At 37.7% G+C, this 17,954-nt stretch overlaps 1 protein-coding gene across 2 annotated transcripts in view; it reads right to left on the reverse strand.

Moving 5' to 3' along the window:
* The window catches only part of SoxN (SRY-box transcription factor soxNeuro), a 107,641-nt gene that overhangs the window by 28,549 nt on the left and 61,138 nt on the right, over positions 1–17,954 (reverse strand). The window lies entirely within an intron of this gene.

The following is a 17,954-nucleotide window of genomic DNA, read 5'->3' on the forward strand; positions in this document are numbered from 1 at the left end:
CCCCGCTTCCCTCCCTCTCTTTTCCAAGAGCGAGATAGGAGTTACTGGCTCATTGTATGGGCATGCGATCGGAATCGACGGGGACTCGTTATCGCGGCCGTTCGCGTTTTCCATTCGAAAATTTCGTTTTCCGCTCGGATACGATATCGACACCGGGTATCTGTCGGCCGGGGTATGCACTGCAGCTTTGCTAGGGTTCGTAGAAAGCGCCGAGAGAACTGTTCTGCATCCGGGATTCAGGTCGAGCGGCCTCTTTTACGGGGCTATTTTTATCTAAACGCATCTACGCCTCTCTACCTCTACCAGGTATTTGAAATAAAATTGGCGCGATAACGAGAGCGCTAATACCGGATCGTCGCCGGATCAAAAATTCGTCCGTAGAGGTACTGCGCGCGAGGGAAATATGAACAAAAGCCCCGATGTTGAAATCAATTAGCACAGGCTCTTTTAAAAAGAGAAAATTTTTCGTCCAACAAAAAACACCTTATGCAAAATAGAAAAGTTAATGAGAATTTAATTTAAAATTAAATATATAAATTAAAAAGGTGAAAATTGAAAAAAGATTAGTTATGGATGTTATGAAAAATCTTAAGAAAAATGGCAATGTTAGACATACGATTAAGGGAGCTGCAAACTTTATATTAAATATTTATTTAATTAATATTACATGTTTATGAAAGAGAAAGATTAAAAAAAAGATATTCTCATATATTTATTATCTCACTTAAAACATCCTGTCTCTTTGGTTTATTAGGCAAGTACACTGCAAAACTACTGCAGGTTTTCGTTTGACAGCTGATAAACATGTATGAAAACAGACAAACACTCAACACAATTATTAAGTTAATTAATATTGTTAAGATATAACAATAGGAGGTAATTATACACATATATATATATGTATATATCAAAATAATCTTTTTAAAAAATATATATATATTAAAATAATCTTTTTAAAAAATAAATATATCCTAAAAAATTGTTTCAAATATATTTTTTTTAAATCTTATCTCATTTCATTAAAAATAAGTCTCAACTAATCCTTTTAAGAATGTATGTTAAATGAGATAATTATATGTATAATTATATATATATACATATATATATATATATATTAAAGGATCATTTTAATTAAAAAACGCGTGCGTATTAATAAATTTTTTAAAATTAATATGATATTCCGCAGAATAATAAGATACTTTCAATCATGTATATCTGTTTGTTATTTAACTGTTATAATAAACTAATACAAATATTTTTATTCTTAATAACAATAAAGTACTATGTTGAATTAGCTTTTATGAGCTACAGAAAACAATATATAGACAAAAATTAGAACTGACAAATTTAAACAAGATAAAGCATTATAAACGAATTTTAATATTTGAGGAAGTAAATGTACACTGTGTGACGGATTACTTAAAATTTATGAACCTAAACTTTCAAAATAGATTAAAATTTTTGTAGACTAAAATCGTAGTATAACTTCTCAATATATCAATGTGATTAATGATGACATGTAGAGTCTGCAAAAAGGGCGGAAGTCGCAAATCAGAAAAATGCGGAAGGAAAAATGGGAACTAACTAAGATAAAGAATAGTGACATCTTCTCTTCCCATTTTGAGCCTTTAGTCCATTACCTGCCTTTAGTCCATTACTTTTTCCTTTCCTACAGTTTACTTATAAACCAGACATTGTCCATCGATACTTTTATGGTCGGCACAGCTTTGTTTAGTCAGGGTACGATAATGTACGATAGTTTTTTTGCAAGGATATAATCTCTGTACTGGAAGATCCGTAGGATCCGGTTTCTAAGAATAGGCGCAGATAGAAAGAATGCAGGTGGAAAAAAAATTAGTTGTACAAACAGTCAGAAAAACGATATTTCAAGAACGCTATGCATTAGTTTTTCTTGAAAAAATATCTTTCGTTATCCTTGACAAATCTTATTTATCTCTCTCTCACGCGCGCGCGCATACGGAGAAATAGAAGTTATATTAAATAGAAAAAAACTTACTAAGGCATTCTTTATTCAAAATAATGTTTATATTATATATAAGAAAAAAAATTCGTAATTCTTAATTTTTAATTACTTCTTACTAATAGGATATATATGTATATATTTTTCCCCTCTTTATTTATATATATTTTCCCTATTTATTTATATACAATCGTGTTGGGCGTTCATCTTAAAAGCATTAAGAGGATGCTGGAATGACTAAATTATTGATATTATAGTCCTATAAAAATCTCCGAATTGATTGAACGAAATAAAAAATCCTTTTGTAGAATTAAAGTAGACGCAAAATTAGGAGATGCTGCAGTGGACTTTATACTAAAATCGAAAAAAAGTTAGAAATTTATTTAACTTTTTTTCGACTTTAGTATAAAGTCCTCTATAACATCTCTTAATTTTGCGTCTACTTTAATCCTATAAAAGAGGATTTGTGATTCTGTTTAGTCAATTCGGAGATCTTTATATGATTGTATTGTCCATAAAAGTCACTCCAGTATCCCTTTAATTCAAACTTTTATTTTATTCTATAACTTTTACATGCTTGTAATTCATGTTATTCTTTTCAATTTTGAAAGTCCGAAAATTTTTGAAGAAACAGATTTGCGAAAATTGGCGTACACCAACGCATATTGAATCGGTTCATTAACATATTTTTCTAACGGTACGTTTTTTCTATGCTTGGTTTTAATTTTTGACAGGCAAAGACAGACGGGACTGATAGGTCCGACAGACAAAATGCACTGCCGCACTGGGATCAGGATCAGCACTCAGGGATTCGAACGGTTGGCTCCCCCCCCCGTAGCGAAGTACGGTAGACTTCAAAGGCTTCGGAGACTTCATCATCAATACCTGGTCCTGATCAGTGCCGACAGATTAGACGTCGAGCAGCCATCTCTTCCTCCCCCTCGTTCCTTTCGATCATCCACACAGTCCATAGCGTATTGATCCTTACATTCTCAGCATTCTTGAAATTCTTAGTAAAACTAATTATGAAATAACATTTAACAATATCTCCTGACAATCAGTTAGTTTTAATGGAATCCATATATCGTGAGATATAATCGAAAAAAAAAATTCCTGATAATACAATATTTTCTGATAGATATACTTACGGCAAAAATATCATAACAGAAGAACATGGAATGTGGTCGACAATGACAAAAATGATGATAATGACGTATCTTAAAAACAAAACGTAAGTGGCGAAATCTGCAATAAAAGTCATAGCGGTCGTAGAGTCTTAAGTATTTTTCGTCACAAAACGCTCAAACATATTATTATTCGTGGTATATAATGAAACACGCTACTTTTCGAAAGTCAAAACTAAAATGTATTAATTTTCGCGAGGAAAACGGAAACATAGGGTAAACCCGGTATATACGCCGCACCCATCGAAAACTTAATTTATCAATTATTATTTACTATGTTTAAAGCAAATTAATTATACAAATAAAAACTTTGTATCATCTACTACTATAAAAAAAATATTAGAAATCCAAAATAATTTATTTTCCATATTAAAAAGTAACTTTTCAAACCCCTGCATTTTTGCCATTTATCCCATAGGGAGGGGAGGGATAATATGGCCACTCGTATATAATTCATAAGAAAATCACAAATAATATATAAATAAGATGTAAAATGACGACGTAACTTGCATTGTTTATTAATATATGACAATTTTTATTGTTCAGAATGAAAATTGGAATACAAATAGGACTTAATACAATTTTTTTAAATAGCTTCAAATCTTTGAAATTAATCTTTAAACGTTTATATAAGATTTATCAACATTTATGCATTAATGCAATGTATAATTGTTAGAATTAACAAAAACTTCTTAAATAGAGCATCTGTGCTGCGGCACAGCATCCCGCTCGCTAAAAATGCCGTATATCCCAAATAGATGGGATATATATAACAACTAATTAAACAAACAATACAGGAGCAAAGCACTTGTATTTTGCTATACAACATGCTTTACTATTCCTCTACACATATGTATTGCAAAATAACCACTAAGTCTTTTACACGCTCTATAATAATCATTTTATGTAGATTATAAATTATGATGGCACTACTTATTACAGTAAAAAATCGATTTAACTCGCAATAATTTCATTAATATTAACAGTAAAGAACTGAAATCATAACATAATACTAATATACCATAAAGGCATGTAACAAAGTAATTGACGGAAACTTATCCCCACTCCTTCTATTTTTTCTGACTTCTGCGGCGTATTTCCTGACGCAGCGTATATACCGGGTTTACTCTAACGTTCTTCGGCACAACGACGTCGTAAGTGGAGTTTTTCGTAGTACAAATGGAACGTGCTACTCCTCGTAGCGAGCGTCGATATGAAAACATACGAAAAGTATCCGTTGATAATAATTTTCAACGTTGAGATCAAATCTATACTTGGTATGTCAAAATGTTATCTGGTATTTCCTTTTTCACACACTTTTAACACATTTTTACATACCAGGTATAAATTCGATCTCAACGTTGAAAATTATCAAGAGACACTTTTCGTATGTTTTCATATCGACGCCCGCTACGAGAAGCAGCACGTTTCATTTGTGCTACGAAAAACTCCACTTACGACGTCGTTGTGCCGAAGAACGTTATGTTTCCGTTTTCCTCGCGAAAATTAATACATTTTAGTTTTGACTTTCGAAAAGTAGCATCCAAAGTTATACAGAAAAAATATTTTAACATTGACCTGTTTTATATTTACAAACTTTAATCTGACGGCAGATTTAAATTCAGCGCTTCAAAATACGTTTAAAAAAGTTGATTTGTTTTTTGGAGTAAAAATTTTCAAAATTTGTAAACAATGTGTTATCAATGTGTGTGTATGTACAATATATACATATACGTTAATAATATATTGCTTTTAAGTTTTGAATAATTTTATTATATGTACAATTAAGACAACTTAAGACAAAATTATAATGCGAAAATTAACTACATTATTAAATATTAAAGGAGCAATGACAATGCCATCTCTTGAGTTAAACATTTTGTTATTTTTAATTTCTATGTATGTCAAAATGTGAATCAATCTCCGTGGTTAAATTCAAAGTAACCAATGTTACATATTAACGTATGTACTTAGTGAATAATAAACTAAAGAATCAAATTGAATACATGCTTTTAAATTAAACCGTTTAATTTCATTGTTTTAGTTAAATTAATAACATATACTGAGTAAGAGCAGTAGCGATCTATAGAAATTTAAATTATTAACAATAACTAAAATTTGGTCGTAATTTGATACTATGAATTTAACAGTATAAAAAGAAAATTTCCATAGTAATTTAATATCTATGGTACCTTACTTGACTTAACTTTTTAACGATCTCCTATTAACGTGCAATGATAGTAACTTTCTATAGTACGACTTCTGATAGACGTATGTGCATTATAATACATAGTATAAGATGTCAGTTAAATAGTAGAAAAAGCAGGACCCTGCTCGGCTTAAATGCAAACTTACTTTAGTTATTAACAATAACTAAAATTTGGTCGTAATTTGATACTATGAATTTAACAGTATAAAAAGAAAATTTCCATAGTAATTTAATATCTATGGTACCTTACTTGACTTAACTTTTTAACGATCTCCTATTAACGTGCAATGATAGTAACTTTCTATAGTACGACTTCTGATAGACGTATGTGCATTATAATACATAGTATAAGATGTCAGTTAAATAGTAGAAAAAGCAGGACCCTGCTCGGCTTAAATGCAAACTTACGGTAAAATTTATTGCATGGCACGTTTCGTCAGATAGGGTTTCCGGGAAACACGATTGCCCGGCGAACCGCAACTCGCATACGGAAATAAGCAGAAACCGAGCAGAAACGAAGGGCAAAGGAAAAGAAGAAGAAGAAGAGAAGAAGAAGAAGAAGAAGCAGTTCTACTGCGAAGTCTTTCGCGGGAGTTGGCGAAAGAAGATGGGGAAAGTTTTCATTTGCGGGCTGCCTCTGAGGTCGGGGCCAATGGCGGTCTTAAATCGTTCGCAATTGAGAGGCGTCGGAGTCATTCTTCCCTTCGCCTTCGCCGGAAGTCGGCCAGCTGAAGAACAACCTGTTGACCTAACGCGATTGCCGAAGATACGGTTAGTTTAAAGTTATTCCGAAAGATTTTCAAGAAATACCTGAAATTCCTGGCTCTCACATACACTCTTGTACCAACAAGTATTCCTCAGTCTTTACATTTAATTGAGATTCGTCTTTTACGCTATTTGTAATACTGATATCATAATTACGATACTGCTGATGATGCCTACGTGTACCGTAATTATGCCCGGATAGATATTACGTTCTATATATACGACCCTCATTATTATTCTTCTTATATAAGAGTCTTTCGCATTGGGAGGGCCATATTTCTCTCAACACGTTGCGGATGATTAAGATTGATGGCTGACTAAACTCGCCAGGTGTGTGCTGGTTGAGATGATTCATTCAAAAAAGTATAACGTAATATTTTAAGAGAAAAAGAAAACATCGCAACGACATGGTGAGCATCGTGCAAATAATTACGGAATTACACAAGAATTCGTAAGAATCAAATATACAGTTATAAAAATGTGCATAATTGTGCGTTTGTTTATTTTTTCATTATTATCTTATAATTTATATATCATTGTTGAAAAGAACTTAAATTTGTCCGCATTGAAATTACTTAGTAGAGAATTCACGAAAAATACGCTGTTGAAGAATAATGCTTTATTTATCTAATCTAAAATAAAGGTGAAACATAAAATACATTTCATGGGTAGCATACAACTTCCGGTTGGGTTTATCCAGAAAAATTCTTAGTATTGATAGGATAGAAAATCTTTACTACATTTACAGGCATGATTCATCAAAAAGATATTTCACAAAAGAAATAAAAAATGAAATAGATGACAAAGCAGGCATGTGTAAACATTAATTTTATTTTCTATGATATATTATTTAGTATAATCTTAACAATGTTACAAATAATAATCGGTTCACACAAACAACTATCATCATTTGTTTCGAACAGATCTGCTAGTGCTACTATTCTTTAGAATTTAAATTAAAGGATATGCACATACATTTTTTTTAAGACAGAATAAATCATTTATTAAAAATATCGCTTTAGGACAAATAATCTACTTGACCATAATTGTCTCACCTGCATAGACAAACAATACAATAAAGATTCTTTTTCTAAAAAAACGATTAATGTTAGAGATAATTAAGCTAATTTATTAAAATTAACATCAATATCTTAAAATTAACTTTAAAACATTAATGTTGAACTGCAAATAATAATACTAGTTTCTCTTTCTATAATACAAATAGGTAGAAAATAATTAATCAAATTTATTTCCACAATTAACGATGTTGTAAAAATTCTAATAAAAAGTATCGTTTAAAGTTTAATTAGAATATTGTTTCTAACGCGCAAAACAATACAGAAAATACAGTAGAAAATTAAACATAGATATATAGGATGTGTGATAATTTTCTAAACTAAAAAAAGCAGTTCAGAAAATTACAGCATATTCTGTATAAGAAAAAACCATGAGAACGGTAACCAATTTTTTAAGTAGCGTGCAATTCCGTGAAATATCTTTACACCTCGCGAGGAATGACGATGCGATCTTAAGTGGACCGCTCTGGGATCATCGTCGACTCATTTAGCCGACAAATGATCGGCTCTCGTTGCAAGATTCATGCCGGTTTTTCTCCTTGTTGAAACAACGATGTAGGAATCCATTCGAGCTCGATCTCGACGTCACGGATGAGCATCGACGATTTTCCGGTGCGGCCCTTTTGAACCATCTATTACGAGGTTCCTCCTCCTTTTTGCTCTTTTTTTCTTTTCGAAGAGAACTCCGGCCACGTATACAGCTTCATCGTAGATCTCGAGCCATACTGAATCACGGCGCTCACGATGAGAATCGCATAAGAGACCTCCGCGTATTCACAACTGCGGCCGAACGAGTACTCGAGCACCGAGTACTCAAAAGCAGTCATGGAACCAGCGATATTTCGATGATGCACATGCATGGTAAATAATATTTTTTTATCTTCCCCGACTACGAAAAGATATCGCCAGCTAATCGCTTCTCCAACACAAAATAACGTCGGACGGAGCAAAATAATTTGACATCGTGCGAAAAAAAGTCCGCGGACAAAATATTATTCATCAGTATTATTTATTACTAGGTGCAGCATTTTAATTCGCTCAACGATCAATCATCGTATTGTTCTTACAGCGTCGTGACGTCAATTGTTTTAATCGGGATTCGCGAGATACGAACGAGTCACGGTCGAGTTGTCGTTATTAACGTCGTGGCGAGCCGATCGACAAACTTATTCCAGCGGGCCGACGTGCGACGTAATTAATCACTCGATACGAGGGATTACGATTACGACAACAAATAAAATCGGCCAGACACCTCGCGCGTAGAGGCTGTCGAAGACGCCGGGTGGAGAATAAAAAAGCACGAAGAGAGATAAATATCTCGCAATTAGCGGAGCGTGACTGAGTGACGAGTGACAGTGTGCGAGAGATCGAAGCGATCGATTTTCAAGCGTCATTAAGGCCGGTCCACGCTGTGAATGAGGAGGAAGACGCGAGCGGGGAGGAAAATCGGAATCGCGATCTCCGGCGGCGCGTCCAGCCTGGAAACTGATAAATTGCAACTTCCGCCTGCGTTTCGATCGTGTACCACGTAATTTCCTGCAGAGGAGCCGCCCTGATAGGCGCGCGCGAGAGGAGGCGGAGGAGGTGGAGGAGGGAAGAGGAGAGGCAACGGAACGGGGATGGGATGGGAGCCAACGGCGATCGGAAATTGGCCCGATGACATTGATTAAAGCGTTTAGCGAGAGGCGACAATGTCGTAATTATTAATTGGTGACGACGCCACACCGAGATTCCCGATCGCGATAGATGACGTTGAAATACGTTTGCTTAGGAAATTGGTGTCTAACAAATGATGTGACGTCAAGAATCCGATTTGTTTAATGAATGCAACATGTGTAAATGCACGACATATTCGATCGCATTTATACGCAAAAGAGCAACGCAATACGTTGAGAACAATTTTTGAATAAGAAACTGACCAATCAGAAGGTATCAATCATTCTCGTACTGATTAAGAAGAATATATTTCATAATTAATTTGCGCTCCAATTACCATGCTCGATTCTCATTTGCCCGATATATTTCCCTTTATACCTTCAGTTTTAGTCGCAGATGTCCAATTATATATAACGATTCTGATTGATGTAATTTTCTGGTTCGTCCATTTTCACACAATCAGAAATTTTTTCTCCAAATGCATCTTTTTCGACTAAACGCCGCACGCCCGCACGCGCGCGCGCGTCAAATTAGTATATTATACCAATGGTCATTGTTAACTGTTTACCATTATGCTGCATATCAGTGACATATAATTCTCTTGCATCATATTACGACACGTTGTTACAGTAATATACGTTATCTTATACACGCGATGCAATCTCTTTGGTGAATATATCTCTCGAACGATCGCATTGTTCGGAATCATCCTAATAGTATTACATATGTTTTAACACGTCACTCCATCCTGCCTAAAATTCGCGAGCCTAACAACATAATCGTGATCAAGTTGCATCCCGACTCTCCGTTGTCGTGTAAGTTTCTTCCTGTTGTCCGGCACCGATGATACGCGAAGGATCGATCCGATGGAATGCCGTTGCAGAAATAATATCGACCGTCCGACCAACTAAAAGGAAAAGAGAGATGCACAGAATGATGCACGCGCGGCGAAGAAAGAGAGGAGACGCGGCAGCGAGAAAAAATTCTCTCGAGGGGAAACGAAGAAGAAGCCGTCGAGTCATCGGGCAAACGAGCCGATATTTTCGCACCTCGCTCGACCGGACGGATGGACGGACACTCGCAGGTAAGAAGAGGAGAAGGAGAAGAAGCAAGATGCCGAGGAGGAGACTGCAATGAATTTCGCGCTACCTGAAGATGGAGCGAAGGAGGAACGCGGAGGCGCGCGAGAGGAGACAACGCACGGTGGTAAAAAATAAAACGACCACGACGACTACCGGGAGGGAGCTGTTCGCATCCGTGGCGTGGTAAAGGAAGAGGGAGGATGCGAACGAAGGATAGCGAGAACGAGGAGACGAAGGAGCCAACGTCGGTCGTGGCGATGGAGACCGGGCCCGATTTATTGGCGAGTTTAAAAGAACTCGGACCCTCGACATAACTCAGCATTCGCCTGATGTTGACTGAGTGGCCGCCTCGCTCGCGCGAGACCATAGGCGCGGATAGGCGCAGCGTACCTGCGGCCTGTCAGCTTCGGTTATCGTCAGGCACCTCGTCTGCCAATCAAAGAGCATTCACCGGTACTAAGTGGCTCGGCTTAATTAAGCGCGGGAACGAGACACCGCAACGCTGGTGTATGTGCGAGCGAGCGAGACGGGTCGGCCGTTCATTTTCTTTCCCTCGGGTCGTTGCGTCGTGAAAAATATGTTTTCTTGCGGGGACGCGCGCAAACGCCGTGCAGGGCGAGCAACGTTTCGGAAAATTAGGACGATACGGTTTGCTTTGAAATTGCCGATGATGCGTGTTCTTAGGAGAAAATCCGCTGAACCTTGACGTCCAAAGTGACAAACTACGAAGATTTCAAAGGACCGCATTTGACCTTCTTGCTAATATTTTAGTAAAATTTTAGAAAATTAGTCATGCAAAATCCTTCTTCGGTTTATAGCAAATGGTGCTTACGACAAACATATGTGCGTGTCAAAAATTAATCTTCGAAGCACAAAGAAACAATTTTACACAAATTCGTCTGAATTGTACTAATTGTAGTTGAATATACGAAATAGTTACACTCAAGTTACTAATAAATGCAAGAGAATATACATTAAATGCACAGCAACGACTTAAAAAAAAAAAAATACATTTACACGCACCTACGTCGAAAGCGATAAATCAGTATGATTCGCGCTTCTCGCGTGTACCGAGAGAATAACTGCCGCCTAATCCGGCGTGTCATTCGATCGTGCGGTGCAATAAAGTCGAATGACGAGCCAATAAAATATTTATGGAATCGTATGCAAGCACGGGCGGACGCGCGGGAACATGCGCTCACCCCCTGTGTTTCCCCCTGGTGGTTACACGATGTTTACCCCACGACAACCCCCCGAGGGCCGCGCTCTCTCCGATCGTTCTCGCAAATATACGTATTGTACCGTAAGCGAGTAGGAGCGCAAGGAAAGACTGTGTCACCAAAGTTCCCCAACGCCACCACCCTATTACCGAACATCGTCTCTCGATCGAGAGATCATTCCGGAGCAGTTTTTGCGTTCATTGTCTCGTTCAATGAGGCCCATGGGACTATACGGTTCAAGAATACCCGTCGCTGGGGACGCAAGCAAATCAATTTACACCGTTCATTTTCTAATACCCTACTTTCAGTACTTACAACTCGCATTCGTTATATGTGGATGAGTCAATAAATAACATTAATGCCTGAGACACGATTGAAAAGCACAGACAATAAGGAGAAGATATAACAGATTTCAACGTATCAGAAAACATGTATTCTAATATTTCGAAATCTACTATTTCTAATAGATTGAAATCTATTATTTACTCTTTCCCTATTTTCTGTGCTTTTCAATTACATATATATGTCTTAGATTTAACCTTTAATAAGGTGGTTTAAAGATATATTATATAAGTGAGGATAGAGTGTGTTTAAAAACCTCCGAAAAATTTTAATTTTATAATTTTATAAATTTTTATTTTATTTCTTACTTACGTTAAAATTAAATTTAATTACATCCTTATAGAGATAGAGAAATGTAGAAGTAATAAACTCTTGAAGACTACTGGGTATATACACCTCATTTGTCCTTTCTCTGAACAAGATTTTGAAGGAAAGTATACCTGAGTTAAGATATATTTTATCTTTAAGACCTGTTTTTACAAATGGTTATCTGAAAATATTAACGTCTATATTGGACTCTCGATAAACAAATAATTGTTGTTTTGTAATATATTTGGGTTATCTGAAAGTTATCTACGTAAATTCCTTGGTAATTGAATTCCTTCAATTGTATTTATTTTGTCTTGGAAATTTTACGTAAGACAATTTTCATATTCAGCGTATTCTATTTACCAAAGTATGATTTTTCATGACAAAAACGCAAAGAAACTTGTTACATAGTATTTTTATTTTCACACATAGAGCTAAAAATTAATAAATACTATCTTAGTTTGAAGGCAAAATTGAGATTACTTATTGATTTATAGTATCATTTGTTTCCATACGAACTTTATATTTTCGACACAAAATGTCTGTAACTTTTACAACTAATATACAAATAAAGATTTCATTCAGACATATTTGTATATTTTCATCATAATTATTGCGACAAAACGTCAACCGATGTATTCTGTGCGCTAACACAAACATTCGCGGATAAAATACCTCTATGGAAAGTTGATCGGCATACGAGGTGTTGCCCCCTTTTCATTTACGCGATCTACTCGCAAAGTCGGCACAAATGAAAAAAGGAAGGTCGAAGGATCGAACGGTAATTTCGATCGACAAATATGCCCAGAGCAGAACGATCTTTAGATCTTTTGGTGCCATCCACGACAAGTAACCCTCATATAGCAGGGGCACAGCTGGAGCTGCCCTGAAAATCCCTCTTTTTGCACACAGCTGCCCTAAGGATTCCTGTGCTTCGTCAGGGTAGTAAAGCACCCTACCGAGACGAATATACAGTTAGCCCTCTCTGTTTCTCCCTCTCTCTTTCGCTCTTCTTTCTTTCGACATAATCATGCTGAACATCGTAATCCTTTCTCGATCACGCGTTCGCGTTCATCATGGCCCTAACGTGCTCCTCTTCGGGAAGCGCATTAAAATCTCATTGGGTGTTGAGTACAAGGGAGATCTTATAAAACTGCACCCTTCCGCGCGACGCGTAGACGTGTACGGCGATGATATTAATAAAAATCGAAATAACGTATTGTATAAACTCGGTATGACGATTTAATTAGCTAACAGCGGATTTCAGTTATTTGTATCTCTTTTCTTCTGTGTGACCGCACGCTACTAAAGAAAGCGAAGGGTCCGTGCCGACGATGAAGGCACTGCTGCTGATGGAGGGATCGATAAGAAGACGAGGTGATGTCCAGAGGTATCCATTAGAGAGTTAACGCGTCTATTAAAGTGTTAAAAGAGAGGCTTCGATGTGACATCTGGATTTAACCTGTCGCTTCTCGACAAAGATATCTATCGCGCATCAAACTCATCTTTATAATGAGATCCAATGATTCTGCATTATACGTTTTCCTATATAGCTTTCATATATTATTTCGGTCGATCAGAAAAACAGTCATCGCGTGTCAAACTAGATAAGAAAGTGAACCCTTAACCGAACCGGACTGAATTTTTTGCGAGGCCTCATTTCCTGGTTTAATTCCTATTTAGTGTAGTTTCAGGTCCTTCAAATTGGTCAGCACTACTACAATGTGTCAGCGGAGCAAAGAAGGTAAATTTTTTGCAACAATTCGGTGCGCCGCGGGCAGTGTTTAAACGAGCACAAATAACCATAATGAGGTTGCTACGAAAATTCTGCTCAAAATTCAGAGCGAGCATTCGTAAATGCGCGTGCATCCTGAAAAGACGAACGTTCTCAGAAGGATAAACTCTAATATATGCAAATCCCTAGTGCGGTCGAAATGCGAGAAAGTAGCCGAAACACGGCATTCGCGGAATCGATTCATAACTCGGTGACCATGGACAGGATGCATCGTTAATAGCTACGGCCTTTTATACAGAGTGTCCGAAAAATTATGATCAATAATGGGGGAATGCATTTCAGAATAAATTTGAAACCCAATTTCTATCTCCTATGAAAAAGAAGATATTTATTTATTTCTCCTTAATTTATATTTAATTGATTCTCTTTGACATTTTGCAATTTTCCCTTTAAAAATATATATGAATGATCATATCACAGAACATTAAAAAGCAGAGAAGCACATTCATACACATAATCTTATATAGCTGTATAATCATATGCATAAAGAAAATTATTCAATCCAATTTTTGTGCGTCTTTATGATACACAAATGCAATTGGATAATTTTCTTTATGCGTATGACTATGCAGCTATGCAAATTTAAGAGTCTCAACTTGCAAAGCTGCACAATTATATGCATAAAAAAATTCACCCGATCATATTTCTATTATAACAATATACGTCAAATCCCATTAAATAATTTTTTTATGTACAACATTATTTGCAAATGTTAGTCTCCGGATAGACTCTGAAACTTTTGATTAAATTTTTTTCCAAATTAACGTTTTCCAATAAATAAGCCATTCCGAGTATAATGTTCCAATAAATCATTTACACTGTTATGAAATTCACATGTTTCGCCAATTAATGCTCAATAAAAGCAATCCTAGTTCCTTTTATTCAGGAGAAAAAGATGTAAAACAAGGACAAGGGCGGAGGCGATGGCGCGGTCAACCGCTATGTGTTTGTTTTGCTTATCTGAGACAAATTTGCTGTCTTGTAAGCGGCACCGAAGGGTCGCCTTTGACAAACGGGGGTTGCTTCTAGGAGAGTCAGACACGAGTACGTAACACACATGAACAACTTTTAGGCGTGTATATGGAAGAGATCTCTCTCTTCAGCGTCCGGCTGAAACGAGTCCCAGAGAGTCTTTTTCTCCGATTTTTCTCTCCTCGTTTCCTCTCGCGTATCTCTCCCTCTTTCTTCGAGCGGCCCTCGTAAAACTTGGTCGACTTTTCCCGGTAGTCCAGCATTGACTTTTTCGTGGACGATGGGGAAAAGCACCGTACTTCTGAACTCCAGGAAGCTCCGGATGGTTATTTATTTCGGTTGCCATCGAACGTCCAACGCTATGTGGCGTTCCATTCACGAGAGAATTTACTGCCGATGATCGCTTCCGCGTGGCGAGAGATACATACGCGCTGTTCTTGCGCGAGGGATAACTTGCATTCTAAATATTAGCGTACGATAAAGCGAAAGTGCGTTCTTAAGAATTTGACAAACGTATCGAAACGCTTCGTTAACTCTACGCTGAACATGTTCGCGCGCGATCTACGATAAAATAAATATTATTTCCATACTAAAGAAATAAACATCTTGTTAAAAGAAAAGGAGATTATTATATATGTATCGTAAGAAAAATTAATCACAATAATAAATAGATAATTAACGATTCTGCCGGCAAATACACGTTGAAAATCATATGAGATATACATCGCTATCATTAAGCGTGCGATGGGAGAATAATATGTATTAATTAGCAGACTTTAACGCTCTGATGCTTTCCCTAACAAAGGGAAAACGCAGCTAATGTAAGACGTTAATCAGATTTATGGCGCAGCCCGATGCCATAAATCTACGGAAATAGTTGGTGAACCGTATCGCCAAATCGCGTTGCCGACAGGAAGAATCCGATCGAGCATTACTCTTCGGTCGAATAGGGCGAGAGACGGTCTCTCCTGACATAATTAATTATTAATTAGGATTACCGCGTCTCCACCCCGGGGCGACCTCTCGACGACGACGTAACGACTTCCTTCGTGCCTTCGCCCCTAAAATAAACGGGCCACGGCGTGGAGACAGCTAAGTAACTCCATGAATTTTCCGGCTGCGCCCCCAAGGCTGTTTGTGTCCCTCACGCGGGGGTGTAGCTTCTAATCATCCCTATCTCCTGGCCACACCCTCGCCTTCAATGTCCTCGGAGTCTATCTTCTTCGCAAAGATTATTCTTTCTTTCTCTAGTGATGTGTTCTATGACGAAGTTCTACGATGAACTTTCCTCCAGTTCCTCGCCACATCTTTTTCATGTTCTCTTTTTTTACTGCCCGACAGGCTACGTTTCCTCGTCGTTCCTTGAGCAACAATTTTTCCTCGCTTTCGCCACTAATGCGACACTAAATCGGCCTTAGGCCATAGTGAATCGTGGCGAAAGGCGTTAACGGCTGGCCTTAACGAATCCTCGGATGCTCCCTCTGACGTGTATACGTCAGGCTGAGACCTGCGTGCGACACGCGAACTCTCGGCGCGCACTACGATTTGAGAATTTATTCTCTAGGCGCTATCATTATTTCCCCTTTCCTTCACGAATTCGCTGGTGTCAGTCGTGAACTAATTCGAAGTACATTTAACCCGCTCGCTCACGGAACGCTCTCGATGACGAACGAACACGCGAGTTGGGTAAACCTCAAATAGGAGGCATATTATCTTTAAAGCAATTGATTTTAAAATTCGCGGTCCTTTTGACGATCCGTATATATTATGAATTACTTATGGGTTACAGATAATCACGAAAGTAAGGCATTATATGGGCACAGATGACAGGATACCTAAATATAAGCCAAAGATCCGATTATCAACAGGATGTAACTCTATATTGCTAGTAAAACTATAGTCGAGCACTGTCTGCTATTTTTCTAATATTGGTAGAAATGTATCAGAAAACGTTAAAACTTTGTACTATGCTTCATTCTTGCATTGCTGTTATTATATGGTTGGCAAGTCGTAATTGCAGAAACCAATAAGTTTAAAGAGATCACAATGAATACAATCCAAGTACAGCAAGGCGACATCAAATGATATCTTACTGAAACATTTTAACATCGATTAAGGTGTCATTAAAATGTTACCTTGTTACTGGTGAATAGGAATCTGTTTTGAAATCGTTATCGAATTTGTTGGTAACTGCTAGCATCTGGGGGTGAACATAAATAATTTTTTTAATTTAAAATGTGTGTAAACAAATTTTATGATAATTATGGTAATAAACGATTTATAACGCGAATTAATGATGGCTGACAAGATACGTGACGCTTGAATTATCGCTGGAGCTTGTCTCGCGCCGTGTGTGTATCTCGTGCGTTTGTGTGTTTGTCACAGAAATACATTCATCTTACGCGGACGCACGTCGCACGCTCGAATCGTGACGAAGAAATCGACGGCGGGAAACGAAGGGCGCGAAAAGGGGAAAGGCGGAAGTAAATCATGCAACCCCCGTGACGACGTCGGTGCAATGACAAACGAGCACCGCCGACGTCATCGCGCAAGAAGTGGAAGCGACATCTGATAACGACCTTAATCGCATTAAGGTACGTCCCCGTCCCTCCCCCGTACAATCCTCCGGTCGTGATCGCGTCCCTAATGTCCTGAGAAAAACCACCACAATTGCAGATAAATCGCTTCTGACCAAATGTACCAAGTTATACATGAAAGGGCGAGATATCAATATCTCTCCGTTGATAGTTGCTGTTTTATGCGAGAAAATTGATGATAATTGTTGTTTCAAATTGAATTCGAATTACATCTTGAATCACAGAGTTGCATGTGGTGTCGCGAAAGAAAAGTTAAATGCACCGTCAAATATCACTGAAAATTGAGCCACCTCGTACCATTTCGAGAGCGTGAGGTGCCTTATCCCCCCGACACGTAAAAAGCATTTCGTTACGCGTCACTCTCGAGGGTCGCGGCATTCTCGACGACTTAAACACACTTGTGCCCCTCAGAAAGAATGAATTCAGCTCGCAGAGAAGGGTTAAACACGCAGCACTTTTCGCAGTGTCTCGCGTACGATGTACAGGTCGCAGCACCGCAGGATTATCCGTGCGATTCGGAAGTAAATTTGTAGAGACTCTGTCATAAATTAAAGCGGAGGCGAGAGAACAGCGTTACGGGTGGGTGAGAAAAGGGGAAAAAAGGAAGTCGACCAAAGGATAGAGAAAGAGCGGCCCTTCGCGGTCCTATACACAGGTACGGCGACAGCACGCGACGACAATATGCTGCATTCAACAAAATCATCCCAGAACGAGGGAGAGAGAGAGAGAGAGAGAGAGAGAGAGAGAGAGAGAGAGAGAGAGAGAG

The sequence above is a fragment of the Cyphomyrmex costatus genome, unplaced genomic scaffold, assembly GCF_001594065.2.
Source record: "Cyphomyrmex costatus isolate MS0001 unplaced genomic scaffold, Ccosl1.0 scaffold193, whole genome shotgun sequence".
Classification (NCBI taxonomy): Eukaryota; Metazoa; Arthropoda; class Insecta; order Hymenoptera; family Formicidae; genus Cyphomyrmex; species Cyphomyrmex costatus.